This window comes from Diabrotica virgifera, chromosome 6 (assembly GCF_917563875.1).
Source record: "Diabrotica virgifera virgifera chromosome 6, PGI_DIABVI_V3a".
Taxonomy (NCBI): domain Eukaryota; kingdom Metazoa; phylum Arthropoda; class Insecta; order Coleoptera; family Chrysomelidae; genus Diabrotica; species Diabrotica virgifera.
In genome coordinates, this window is record NC_065448.1 from 15,498,403 (window position 1) to 15,514,094 (window position 15,692).

Below are 15,692 nucleotides of genomic sequence, written 5' to 3' on the forward strand. Positions count from 1 at the left end.
TTAGTAAATAACATACACTTCGTTTAAGTGTAATAATAAAAATATTTTTAAAGGAAGGAAAGGTGATCAATGGCAAATTTGAACTTACGGCGCCTATGATCATGCCGAAAGATATCCTCCTCTTCTATTTAATCGATCTTGTTTATTAATATCTTTAGCCACATTGTTTATTAGGAGGTTTGTTAAATCAACGTCAAAGTCAAAATAAGAAATTTCAAATCAAACAAAATAGAATAAAAATTTATTTTTACGTTTTATTTATTGAATTTAACGATTTGTGTAATGTTAAACAAGAAATTTTAAACGATTCTCCATGGACAAGGTACACTAGCTTTTTTTACAGTAGTTTTTGCAATTATTATTTGTTTTTATCACTAATACCTGATAAATCAGATCTGACATCCTCAATTTTTTTAGAACCAACAAAGAGTTCAAAAATGCATTCAGAATCTGGTATAAGTTATTGTGTCCAGAGGTTTGGCGTGTTTCACAGAATCCTCCAGCAAAAACAATATGTAAATCACCCAAAGAAACTACTGAAAGCTGAGCCTGACAAACCTGAGGTATCATCTACCTGGCTGCGACTTATACTTATGTTTTGGAATTTTAAAGTGATGAGGGCTGCTCTTCGTTTTGGAGTAGCAGCTCTGATTATGAACCACTATGAGCGATTAGGTTTTGCTACGTTAATACTGTGTATTGCTTTGTGACTAGAATAGTGGCAACTTGAATTTTGCTGAGTTAATGGTACAAAAGATATTGATGGAGCACACCACTGGTAATTTTTCTTCACTCTGGATAATCACTGCTTAACTGTTAACTGACAAGGTATTTAGGTATTTCAGAGTATATTAAAAAATATGAAATTTGGTTTTTGGTGTTAGTTTGGCATTGCAAACAATATGCAATAACAATAAAACTCACGGCTTTTACTGCATACTATAAAAGCAAATCTAAATATACAATATCTACACCTACCCTTGGTAATGTGTTTGGCTCAATGAGCAACTGAATCCTGTGACTTGTGGTACAGTCACGGTTACTGAATAGTTTACACCTTCATTTTTATATTGTAAAACTGTAAAATCACAGCGTTGTACAATTTATTAAACGTCAAATTGCTTCTCAAAAATTTCATGCGTATTGAAAAATAAAATAAAAAACTAATAAACACGTGCAAAATGCCATTTAACCCTTAAACGTCCAAGGGTGGGTAAAAAATGTCCACCTAATGCGTATTCCCTTGTAACATATTTATTACATGTTTAAAAATTTTTAAAAAAATATTTATTGTTAAATAGACAGCCCTTTATCGAATGTTAATTTGGTTCTACCAATATTTTTGAAAATAAAAGTAGCATCTTGAGTTAAATATGGGTGGGCATAAAAAGTGCACCATTGCTAAAACTTGTTACTAAAGGTTTCTATATAATTTCTCGTTGGTAGGAAGATAATCCATATAATTATCGATGTATAACTACATAACCTACATAATTATCCGCCAATCAGGAGGTTGAAAGGAAGAATGTGGAGAAAATCGACAGGTCTGAATTACTGGCTTTTACTGGTATGTTAATTTTGATGTATATTGTAATTTTGTTGTAAGGTTTGTAAATTGTTTATATTAATATTTTAGAAGATGCTGTGTTTATTAAGCATAAGAATCTTAAGTTTAATCCGTTTCCAACAACTCTCAATAAATATATTAGCTATTTTCGAGGTGGACATTTTTTACCCACCCTTGGGCGTACATGGAACCTGAAAAAGGTTGGGCATTTAAGGGTTAAATCATGCACAAAACCAAGAGCAATTGCCAAACTCAATAATTTTAACACAATTTTATTCAAAAAAACTTCTTTCTACAATTTCCGTTTTGTTACATTTTGTAAAGTATTTTTGATTTTATTTTGATTTTTTATTTTGATTTTTTAATTTTAATCAACCTATTCTGGATCTGCCACTGGTAACATCACTTTGATGTAATAGGTGCGTTTAAACGGAATAAAAATTCAAAAAATTGGCCACTTGATATTAAAGGGTATTATTGAGGATATTATTTAAACACAAGAGATTGGGGGTGTATCACAACTGTACTTACAAGAGATTTAATTTTAATTTTAGTCTGCAGAGACAGTCAACCTTTTTTACTTTCTTTTTTGTGTGTGAAAGGAAACTTGTTAGCTCTATACTAAAATCACAATAAGGATGCACTAGAAATAAAAAAAACCAATACACTTAAATGTTACGAGGAGCACTCTCAAGTCATGATTTACAAAGTTTATACATTGTAAATCATTATTCGGGAGTGCTCCTCGTAGTATTCAACGTGTTTTGGTTTGTTTATTTCTAGTGCATCTTTATTGTGAATTTATTATTAGTCTAAATGTTTTCAAAGGCTAAATTTGAGCAATGCAGTCATTTTGTAGAGCATTATAATGCAATGTTTACAGATATATTCAATATCCAAATCAGAATGGGAAAATACCATCTCTTGGCTCTACTTCAATTTCTATACAATCCAAGCATAGAGTCTGCCTGATCAACCCCTTACATCTGCCTCTTATATTGGCTAATTAGAGTGGAACAGGGTACATTTACTTTTCTTTTTTCAGTTTTATAGAATATTTGTACATAAGCTCATAAATCTGACGGTACTCAATAAAAGTATAACTTTATTGAAAGTCGCTTACCTTGTTGCTTTTCAATATTTATCCCCTGATTATCTTTGAACTAATTGTTTTCAAACTTAGTATACCATATATTTTTTCTTCAGATGAATAAAAAGTTCCAGATCAGAAAACCAGTTGTCACAAAAAAGGACTCCTTATGGAAAAGTGGTCCTGGCCAAATTTAACGAAAGTTTGGTCAATGATACTTCTTGATGTGTAGATTAAAAAAGTCCATTGGACCTGGGTCTGAATAACTACTATTCTCGAGCTACAGCCTTCTGCATTTATTGGATTTGAGTGCTCAGTTTATGTTACGTGCACTAATTCACAGTCAAGTGAACGAAAATATTTATTATTGGAAGAAGAGGACTCATTTTCTTCATGCATACTTGCCTATTGTATATGAATATGTGGTCAAAAATAGAGATGCATTGTATTTTAGTCTTCAGAAAAGTCCTCAGAAAACTAAAGAAGTGCGATATAAAATGTGCTACTAGAGCGATGTAAGAATAATCATGTTTTCATGAATGCTTCACAGTTATGCAATACCAGCAAAGCTGCAGTTCCACCTTATCTTTAGAGTACTACTGAACAGTGGCGGATCTAGGGGGGGATGGGGGAATTCCCCTGTAACACGGTCCAGAACTAAAGAAAAAGTTGTCGGAACATAAAAAATACATTAGCTGACATGTAACTTGTCCCGTATATCAGATAAGACAAGTAGAGAACATGGACTTGATCTCAATATGAAATAAACAAAGTAGGTACCTGGTAGTGAGTAAACACTAATTATTAATGTTGTTCTGAAGCTATTTCTTTGGGGAATTTTTGTAATTAACTATTCTAAATGGGAAATAAGCCACAATTTAACTAAGAAAATGATTTTATTTTGACAATGACGTCCGATGTGGACGTCGAAACGTTAATAAAATCAATTTTTAGTTAAATTGTGGCTTATTTTCCATTTATAATAGTTAATTTTAATTGCTAAATATTAATTACAATTGCCTATGGAAAGATCGGGTTTAAGTCATTTTCGACTATCTGTACATTACTATTTGCTGATTTCAGTTAGATGCGTCATATGTCGTGTTAACTAACAGCCTATGATACTTAACATTGGGTTGACGTCTTGCAAAGCCTAAAAACAGTAACACACTGGATGAGCACAAGCACCGACAGTTCTCGCACCAGATTGACAGGTACAATAGTACCTGCTAATCGGTTCTTCTGCTGGCTCATCTTCATCAACCGTGTAGAAAATGAATATTTGGTGTTTTGTAGCTTGCCGAAATCTAGAAAATATTTTTTGAACTCCCGGTTCATCCATATTCTCATCAATTTGAAACTCTTGATCATTGTCTCTAATTATTTTATCTTGTATGTGAAGGTGTCAGTTGAACTTGATATATCTCAATCGTAAGGTCTTTTAGGTATTCTAAGTCGAAAACAGGAAAGTTGGCAAAATCATGATTATGAAGCCTTCTACCTATGAAGCCATTGACCATTTCTTCTAATCAGATTATCAGTCTCAACTCTAGCTTGTACAACATTGGGAATTAATAACCTCTGTAATAATTATAAAAAAGATCATCTGTAATAATTTTTGAGCAGCTTCAGCTGTAGCACCTTCCATAGTACAATATTTTGTATTAAAAAGTTCATCATCACTGGCTCTAGAACCCCTGGTGGACCTCGGCCTGTTCAAGAATCAGCTTCCATTCCTTCATATCCTTCGCCTTGGTTTTCTAATCTCGTACTCTTAACACCCGTCACTCGTCTTCCACCTGGTCCTTAAATGTACTCTGGGCCTACGTCTTTTCCTCACACCATCCGGTCTTTGGTTATAAATATGTTTTGACGGCTCCATCTCGCTCATTCTCGTTAAATGAAGAACATTTGTTTTCTTTAATTCTGGAGCATGTTACGGGTGGAATTATCCCATTTCCCCCTATACCTGCCACTGTTAAGTAGTATTCTAAAGATAAGGCGGAACTGCAGCTTTGCTAGTATTGCATAACTGTGAAGCATTCATGAAAACATGATAATTCTTACATCGTTCAGTAGCACATTTTATATCGCACTTCTTTAGCTTTCTGAGGAATTTTCGGAGGTTTTCTGAAGACTAAAATATGATGCATTTATTTTTGACCACAAATTCATATACAACACGCAAGTATGCATGAAGAAAATGACTCTTTCTTCTTCCAATAATAAATATTTTCGTTCATTTGGCCGTGAATTTGTGCACTTAACGTAAACCGAGCACTCGAATCCAACAACTTCAGAAGGCTGTAGCTTGAGAATAATAGTTATTCAGACCCAGGTCCCATGGACTTTTTTAATCTACACATCGAGAAGTATCATTGACCAAACTTTCGTTAAATTTGACCGGGACCACTTTTCCATAAGGAGTGTTGCGGGGTCCTTTCTGAATTTGGCAGATTATCATAATAAACAGAAAAAAACTTGCTATAAACTTGCAATGTTGCTTTTTCGTTACATAATTTTTTGAATGCAGATTTTACTGCTACATAGTACTATGGTCATTGTAAATATTTCAAAAAATGAACTTCTTAATGGATATTAAGAGGTTTAATTGATAAGACGTACAGATTGGGAATATTGTACACTAGGGTGACCAAACGTCCCGTAAAAACGGGATTGTCCCGTTTTTCGGGACGCCTAAATGTCCCGTATTTACGTTGGGTTGATTTTATGTATCTGATTATATTTTCTCTCTTTAATTCTTCTTCAATTTCGGCATTTGTTTTCACTCTTATTTCTCCCTCTCTTTTTACATTGAGGCCCAGCATTGTTCTCATTATTTTTCTTTCAAATTTCAGAGGGCTACTCCTTTTTCTTGTTAATCGTCGTTGTTTCCATCCCATATGTAACAACAGGTCTTATATAGGTTCATCTTTGTTCTCTACTTAGAGTCTTGCTTCTCAGCAGATTTCTATTCATTCCATATGTTTTTTGCCTTTCAAAATTCTTTCCTCTGTTCCCTCTTTTTCGGTTTTCCCTATTGTTACTCCCAACTAGGTAAAGGTGGATACAATTTCAAATGTATGGTTTTGTGTTAATAGATATTTCTGAGTTGTTCTGTCGTCCTTCCCTATCGTCATGTACTTTGCTTTGTGCTGGTTTATCTCTAGTCTTCTTCTCTATCTAATTTTCCAACCGCTTTTATAAGTGTCATCTTCGTGTTCACTATGATGGCCAGATCATCTGCATATGCTACTAGTTGAAGTTGATTTCTAATAATGTTTTTGTTTGCAAAGTTTTTCCTTCTTTTGATTATTTCCAGTATCAGGTTAAATAGTGTCGGGTAGATAGACTCACCTTATTTCACGTCTTTCTTTATATTGATCTCCTTAGAAGTTGTTCCGTAGAAGTTGTGTAGTTTTTTAGACTCACTGTTAGCATATGTTCATTCATTTTTCTGGGATTCCAACATTCTCTAGTTCCTCCATGATTTTCGTCCGATTTATTGTATCAAAAGCGTTTTTGAAGTCTATGAATATTAGGCGCATTTCTCTGTTCTATTCTCTCGATTTTTTAATTATTTGCTCCACTGTATATATGGATTAATCATCAACCTCCACGGTCTGAATCCGTTCTGGTATTCTTTTAATATTCGTTCAGCGCATGACTTGTCTCATGTTATGTATGTTTGCTTGTCTGGTAGTCTTTGTTAGTCTTTAGTTTTTAGTTTCCTGCTAGTTTTTTGGTTTCCTAGGTTTTAATTTGTTTTTGTACTTCTTCTGTGGGAATTTCTACCTCGTCGTTGTACTGCCATACTTCTTCATCACAGTGTGTTTCCTTCGTATATAGTGAATAGCATTTTTTCGTAATATTCTTCCCATATTCTGGTGATCCGTTTGTCTTCAAATACGGTTTCTCCTTTTTGGTTTTTGAGTCCTCTGGTTTTAATGCTGGGCGTATTTTTGGTTGCTCTGACTTTTTTGTAAAATTGTTTTATTTTATGGTTTTTTCTGTCTTTTTCAATTTCCTCCAGGGAAATCATTCATTTTTCTTCTTTTTATTTATTACGTTGGCCTTGTTTCTCGCTATTTGGTATTCTTCCCAGTTTTGTTCATTCCGTCATTCTGGCGGAGTTTTTTTAGCGTTCTGTCTGTTTCGCAGTCTTCATCCTCTAAATAGTAGGTACGTAAATATGGGGTTTTGGGGTTTACCCCTCCCTCCTCAAGGTATATGAAAAATATACAGTGTGTCTGCGTAACTTGGAACTATATGGGAAACTTTTTTAATATCAATTTTACGAAGAAAAGTTATTCTTTATAAAGTGCTCTGCATAGTCTAAAACCTAAGACTCAATCATCAGATATCAAATTTTATCAACAGTATACGAGGTATGTCAAAAAATATGAATTTCGCTCAAGAGTAAAGTGCCTTTATATTTCACAATATCGAAAATTTTCATTGAGAAAAGTTGCTTTTAATTAAAAATTATGTTATAATCTGCATTTACACTCTTCTAATTAAAAAATTTTTTTTTTGAAAATCTTCCTCAAATCACGTACACCCAACGTCATTTTTATTTATGATAGCTCCGGTATTAGTAATTTTACGAAAAAAAGTTATTCTTCATAAAACGTTCTGCATAGCCTAACAACTAAGATAAAATTATAAGATATTAAATTTTGTCAATTTTGTACGAGATATGTCAAAAAATATGAATTTCGCTGAAGAGTAAAGTATCTTTATTTTTCACAATATTGAAATTTGTTTTTATAGAAAGTTGTTCAGAATTAAAATCTATGTTTCAATATGCAATTGCATCCTTCCAGTTGAAATATTGTCAACTATAAAGGTATTTTACTCTTGAGCGAAATTCATATTTTTTGACATACCTCGTATAAAATTTAAAAAAAAATGATATCTTATGATTGCATCTTGATTTTTTGACTATTCAGACATTTTTATAAAGAATAACTTTTTTTCGTAAAATTAATAATGGAGTTATCTTAAATAAAAATGATGTTGGGTATCCATAATTTCACGAAAATTTTCAAAATTTTTTGTTTTTCAATTAGAAGCGTGTAAATGCATATTATAACATAATTTTTAATTACAAACAACTTAATAACAATTTTTGATATTGTGAAATATAAAGGCACTTTACTCTTGAGCAAAATTCATATTTTTGGACATACCTCGTATATTATTGATAAAATTTGATATCTGATGATTGCATCTTAGGTTTTAGAGTATGCAGAGCACTTTATGACGAAAAACTTTTTTTCGTAAAATTGATATTAAAAATGTTTCCCATATGGTTCCAAGTTACGCAGACACACTGTATAAAAAAGAATAGAAAAAAGTAACTTGTCTTTCACAAGCAATACAAAAGAAATTTCGGTGCCCAAGCTATTTTCCTCGTGAGGAAAATTTTTGGTGCGCTACTGCTCCTTGGATGTGTCGCGTTTTGTCAAGTTTATGATTTGGTCACCCTATTGTACACCCATCTTCTGGTTATTTATAAAAATATGTTGCCCCTGATTTGAAAATTTTAACTATTTTAAATAGTATAATTAATTGCAGTATATTTTAACAGCATATAATGTTGTTATTTTCACAACTTCTCAGTGTACTTCAAAGTGGTTCATAAACATATTGAACATTAATTATTAGGTATACTTTTGCTCATTCTTGTTAATCAGTTATATAGTTATTTAAATTGTTTACACTGCATTGCAGGATATTCAATCTGCATGCAGTTTTTCTTGTGATAATAGATTTTTAAGAATTGTATGGGACTATGTATTGCTTTAATGTATTTATGTTTTATAATAAAACAGTGTAACATAAAAAGCAAAAGTTTATTGAACTCTTTAGCCCCTAATACCATGGCATCTATACTATTAGCAGAGTGATTGCCCCCTTTTTTGTTCTCTTCGAATTCATTTGTCATAGGCAATCAGTCTGCATTAACATTTTGGTTTTACAATAATTGGTTGGTGACTTGGCATCTTCTACAATATATCTGTTGACATCAGCATTTGTGTGTTTGCCAAAGAAAATGAATGCCAAAGAATGCAGTGACTACCGAACCATAAGCTTAATGTCACATACCTTGAAAATTCTGCTGAAAATTATCTACGCCAGAATACACTCTAAACTGGAGCTGCTTATTAGTGACACTCAATATGGGTTCCGCAATGGTATGGGTACCAGAGAAGAGAGGCAATATTCTTCTTCAACGTGCTGTCACAGAGATGTTTGGACGTTAACCGTCCTCTTACGTCTGTTTTATAGACTACAATAAAGCGTTTAATAAAGTAAAACATGATCGACTCATAATAACACACCTCTATTACAATCAGCGAGCAATAGTAAGAATTGAAAAAGAAACATCTGAAGAAATGGAAATAAAGAGAGGAGTCAGGCAAGGCTGCATACTATCACCTCTATTATTTAACGCTTATTCTGAAGAGGTAATGCGAGGAACTTTGGAATATGAAACAGTCGACAATAAGAGTAAATGGAGTCTTAGTTAACAACATCAGATATGCAGATGATACAGTAATAATAGCCGATAGTTTACAAGACCTGCAAAGACTCATGAGTAAAATAGTAAGGTGTATTAGGGAGTACAGACTCTATCTTAATATCAAAAAAACGAAGTTTATGAAAATTAGTAAAAACAACCATAATACTAACGAAATCTTAATAGTAGAGGGCCAACAGATCGAAAGAGTAAAAAAGTACACTTACCTAGGAACACTTATAACAGAAAATAATGACTACACTGCAGAAATCAAAGTCAGAATCGAAAAAGCACGTTCTAATTTTATGAAAATGAAAAAGGTCCTATGTAGCAAAGATTTAACATTAGCTCTTAAAGTATGCCTAACAAAATCTTACGTATACAGTGTACTATACTATGGAGTGGAATCATGGACGTTAAATGTAGAGACAATGAGACGACTTAACGCCTTTGAAATGTGGACCTATAGAAGAATTATGAGGGTTTCCTGGGTAGATACAGTTACGAACAACGAAGTACTGAGAAGAATAGGTAAAGAGAAGGAAGTTGAACTTACAATTAAAGAAATAAAACTACAGTATCTCGGACATGTGATGCCGGGCGAGAAGTATGGCATCCTGCGACTCATAATGCAAGGAAAGATAGATGGCAGAAGAAGCATCGAAAGAAGACGAATTTCATGGCTGAAGAACCTGAGAGAATGGTTTGGATGCAACTCAAAACAACTATTTAGAGCTACTGCCTCAAAAATTAAAATAGCTATGATGATTGCCAACCTCCGTAGCGGAGATGGCACCTGAAGAAGAAGAAGAAATATATCTCCTTTCGTTCCTGTTTTTGTTTATGGCCTTCCATTATCTAACTTCCATCTTCTTAAGTTCCACAATTATCTGGTTCTCCCATCTCATTTACGATCTTTCTCGTGGTCTACCTGATAATGACCTCCATTTGGTGATTTTCTTGTTAACTGCTTCTGGCTTTCTCCTTTTCTAGATGTTCCATCCACCAAAGTCTCTTTGCCTTTATAAATGTGACAATGTATTCTCCTTTCAAAAGTTCTCTTACTTCATAGTTCAATACATTTCTAAATTCATTATTATATCTAAAATTATATAATTATATAGAACTGGAAATTATGACTCTTTATAATAAAATTGCAAATTTAGGAAAAAACATCATTATATCATGGATAAAGGGACAAGCAGGCATTACTGGTAACGAAATAGTAGACAGACTAGCTAAATCCGCCCTAGAAATAGGCGAAGAACTTACCATGAACTTACTACCCATTTCGGATATTGATATTATTAGTAGACGACACCAAAAAGAAAATTGGCAAAGGTATTATCGAAACACGAGAACTGATAGTAATTACAAAGAAATGCAGCCTGAAATTCCCATTAAAAGATGGTTTCATTCTGTATCAAATCGCCATTTTGTAAGAGTTATAAATAGATTGAGATGTAATCATGCTCTTACCCCCCTTCATATTATGTACAGTTTGGGTCTCACAGAGTCACCTAACTGTGAGTGTGGAAAAGAAGGTGATCTACTACATATTCTCCTCGAATGTTCACATCAATCAGTAAATATAAACAAATTTTATGATAATCTTAATACACTCACCGGCACAAAAAACGGGCACCCCAAAAAATGGGTAATTTTTAATGTCTTGTATTTCCTAAACCTGATGTCCGATTTAAGTAATTTTTTTAATATGTTCTAGCCTTATTCTTTAACAATATCGCTGTAATAATATTGTTGCTAGACAGGTACCTTGTCATTGTATACAGGGTGTACGAATCAAACTGTGTTTTTTTCTCAAATTTTGGAACACCCTGTGGAATGTTCTAGCTTTTATAAAATACTGAAATTAAAACCCAACTATAGCCTCAGGTTTTCTTATCATTCTGTTTTTTGATCCATTCGCTTATGTTGGATAATGAAAAAGTTAGGCACTTTAACAACTACCCCTGTTTTTGCGGCAATACAGGGTATTTTTAAATAAGTACGGCAAACTTTAAGGGATAATTCTGCATGATAAAATAATAACAGTTTGCTTTATAAACGTATGCCCGTAAATGCTTCGTTTCCGAGATAGGGTGTGTTGAAATTGTTCTTACAAACTGACGATTTATTGATTGCCCTAAAACGGTTTGTGATATGCAAATGGAATTTGGTAGATTTTAAGAGGTAGTTATTGCGCATTTTTTGGCATACAATTAAGAATTTTATATTCACCATTGGCGTGAATACTGGATATATCTAAAATGTTTATACCCGTATGCACTCCAATGGTGAATATAAAATTCTTAATTGTATGCCAAAAAATGCGCAATACCTACCTCTTAAAATCTACCAAATTTCATTTGCATATCACAAACCGTTTTAGAGCAATAAATAAATCGTCAGTTTGTAAGAACAATTTCAACACCCCCTATCACGGAAACGAAGCATTTGCGGGCATACGTTTATAAAGCAAACTGTCATTATTTTATCATACAGAATTACGCCTTAAAGTTTGCTGTACTTATTTAAAAACACCCTGTATTAACGAAAAACAGGGGTAGTTGTTAAAGTGCCTAACTTTTTTATTATCCAACATAAGCGAATGAATCAAGAAACAGAATGTTAAGAAAACCTGAGGCTATAGTTGGGTTTTAAGTTCAGTATTTTATAAAAGCTAGAACATTCCACAGGGTGTTCCAAAGTTTGAGAAAAAAACAGTTTTATTCGTACACCCTGTATACAATGACAATGTACCTGTCTAGCAACAATATTATTACAGCGATATTGTTAAAAATAAGGCTATAACATATTAAAAAATTACTTAAATCGGACATCAGGTTTAGGATATACAAAACATTTAAAAAAGCCCCTTTTTTGGGGTGCCCGTTTTTTGTGCCGGTGAGTGTATATTAAAAATTCCACTTCCCGTCTACTTGAACAATTTGATATTTTCTGAAGATATTAAAAACAATTTACGCACATATCAAAAACTGTTAATATAGATTGTAGCAATAAAATTTACCCTGTATTTAAGAAATTTTGTTAAAACAAAGCAGACATGTTTATTAAAACAAAACAAACATGTTTGTTTTGTTGTTCTTTTTAAACCCTGTAGATTTAAGTAATTAATGTATATTATAATTGAAAAAAGAAAAGAACAAGAAAAAAAAGAAAAGAAAAAGCAAAAAAAGAAAAAAAAAGCAAAAAAAAAGAAAAAGAAAAAAAAACTAAGGAGATGTAAACCTCCGAGATGTTGAATCGGGTTTATGTCTTAGCGTAGTAAAAAAAAACAATTAATAAAAAATAATAAAAAATTAGAAATATAAAAAAAATACAAAAAAATAAAAATTTACAAAAAAAAAATATTTACAAACAAAACAGTGTATTATTTAGATAATAATTGTAATATGTTAGTTTGTTATGTATTTAGAGTTAGAAATACAGAAAAAATTCCTCTGATTGAAAAAACAAATTTGTTTTTTTTTAAAATAACAAAATGTCTGGCTAATTGGCTCGGCCAAGGCCATCAAATACACAAAAAAAGAATGTGTGTACTTTGTACGCACGTAAGAAGTTATACTTCTATTATATGGTTTCAACGAAATCAATATACTTTAAACAGTTTCTCTACTCTACTACTTTCCAAAATTTTTTATTAAAACAATACTAAAACAAGCTGAAAATGCGAGCATTATCATAACGAAAACTTTGTTTATATACGTATTTAAATTCATAATATAGAAAATTGCTATTACGAAAAGCTGTTTAGAATTAAAAATTATGTTTTAATGTGCAAGTATATCATTCTAATTTAAATGTTGTGAACTATAAAGATACTTTACTCGAAATTCATATTTTTTTACATATCTCGTATAAAATTAATAAAATTTGATTCATGATGGTTGCATCATAAATCTTAGACCAAGAAGAGATTTTTGTGAAGAATAACTTTTCTTCGTCAAATTAAAAATACAAGAGTTATAAATGAAAATGATGTTGGTATCAATAATTTGATAAAATTCGTCAAATATTTTTTTCCATTAGAAAGATGTAATTTCTTTTTTATTCCAAACCACATTTTAAATAACAATTTTCCAATATTGTAAAATAAATAATACATACATGATAAAGATACTTTTTACTGATGAACTTTACTTGGATCTACAGACCGAGCGAGTCTCGTAAATTCCACGGCTTTGCGCCACGCTTCACGCAACCGTATTTGCGTACTTGTGTTTTGAGTTGTGTGATCGTACGCTGGTCGAGTGGAGTTATAATTTACCGAATTTAAATATAATCGTTTCTACTGATTCAATATTAATATTGTGTAATATGTATTATTGCTTTCAAAATATACTCAAATTGTATTTTTATACATTTATTACACATATTATTTTATATAATAATTAAATTAACTATAAAATGTCATTTATATTTTATTAATAGCTAAATAATTTAAAATTTAGTTTGACATTCACGAAGTGTCAAACTCAAATGTAAATAATAACATTTGCTTTGCTTAACAAATTCAGATTAAAAAGTAGCCTACTTCCTAATCAAAGATTTCAGCTGACGTTAAGTGCGTGGTAGCAAATAACCGGATTGTGACGTCACATTTTAGATTTTGAGGTCGATTATCTCGAAGACGGTTAGAGATATCGAAATGCCGTTTTCAGATTTGGATTCAGAAGACAAAACTACATAAGAATTCATCGATACATCTGCTCTAAGTATTGCAGGAGCGGCAACGCAATAACACACAGACTTTTGCAAATTTATAAACGAAATGTTTTCGTTGAAAAATTAAAATAATAAAAGAATAAAACACACACAAACACATTGAAAAATGCCACAAATATTTCTGAACAATAATTGTTGCCAAAAATTTTAATTAAATATGTATTTTCTGAAAAAAATTATATAATAATATACTTACAATCATAAAATCTATAAAAAAATAAAAAAAATGATATAACTTGCATTGGGCTTGAACCTACTTCCCGTGTATCCCGCCGTACGAGAGTCTGAGCGATTTCAAACTGCACTACCTTCGCGCATACGTCATGTGGGAATATACACAAACTGAACAACTTTCTGACACTTTGTTTATATGAATTTTTATTAGTTTGATTTTTGTCGAATTCAAATACAACAATATATAGAGTAAGAAAACGATACATTAGATGAAAATTTGTAGAAAGTTTGTTCGTAATCAGATTATGTAAATTAAAGCATTGCCTACTAGGGGTATAGCATAGCAAGTACTAGGTAAGTACATTATTTTTTTTTTACATTTTCCAACCTAGGTATGAAGATAATTTTTTATTGGAATACAACTGAAACATTTAGAATTACGTACCTGTGGCTTTTAAAACTATTTAAAAAGTCACTATAATTATAAATTTGATTTTATTTCTGTCCTCACAACAATAAAAACTAATATATTATACAACATTTTTGTTTACTGATAACCTCCATATTGAACAATTATTGACAGATCATTTCAACACCCAATCAGAGCCCGTATAAAGACTAATACCAAACTGTCGGTGTGCGCATGCGCGCGGATCAATATAAATTCACCCTCAATCTCAATCGCGCCTATAGAAGTATAACTTCAAAAAAATAAATTCATTATTACCCAAGTTTAGTCAGCCTGCTATTCTCTGAATGATTTTTCTCTTGATGATCCTTAATCTCTCTTTATCTTTCTGTGTCAGACAAATTACTTCAGCACCATAATATGTAATTACTGGTCTAATTCTTCTTCTTCATGTACCATGTCCTTTCAGAACGTTAGTTACCATCATAGCACCCTAAATAGCATGCTTGTATCAACACCATACCAATCTCACAAGTTCTTCAACCATGAGGTTCTTCTTCGTCCTGGACTGCGTTTGCCTGATATTTTTCCCTGCATAATATTTTGCAGCAACCTATATTTGGGACCTCTCATTACATGTCCGAAATACTTCAGCTTTCTCTGCTTGATGGTTTTTATTATCTCAGTAGTCTTGCTGAGACGTTCTAGTATTGTGGAGTTTCGAATTTTCTCCACCCAGGAAACTTTTAAAATTTTTCTATAGCACCACATTTCGAAAGCCTCAAGGCGATTTAGCTGGATTTTATTCACAGTCCAGGACTCGACATCATAAAGTAAGACCGAGAACACGTAGCAGCGAAGTAGGCGGATCCTCAATGCCAATTTTAGGTCTCTGATACATAACACCTTGGACATTCTTCTAAAAGCGGCTCTGGCCTGCTCTATCCTAGATCTAATTTCGCCGTGACTTTCTGCGTTACAATTTAATTGCTGTCCAAGGTAAACGATTTTATCAACTTGCTCAAGTTTGGTATTATTTACATAATATACAGGGTAGCGAGAAACTATGGAAACTCGGTGATTTCTCGGAAACCGCTCGAACGATTTTTATAAATTTTGGTCGGTAGGGGTGTTCTAATGCGGCCGATATTACAGTGGTAATTACATTGTTGTCAAA

General features: G+C 32.2%; 1 long non-coding RNA gene across 1 annotated transcript; it reads left to right on the top strand.

The window, feature by feature from the left end:
• The first annotated feature begins 38 nt into the window (after positions 1-38).
• LOC114325372 (uncharacterized) lies at positions 39-8,513 on the top strand. The gene is made up of 2 exons (XR_003651665.2): positions 39-322; positions 418-8,513. It is a non-coding gene; the product is annotated as an uncharacterized LOC114325372 (long non-coding RNA).
• Positions 8,514-15,692: the final 7,179 nt, after the last annotated feature.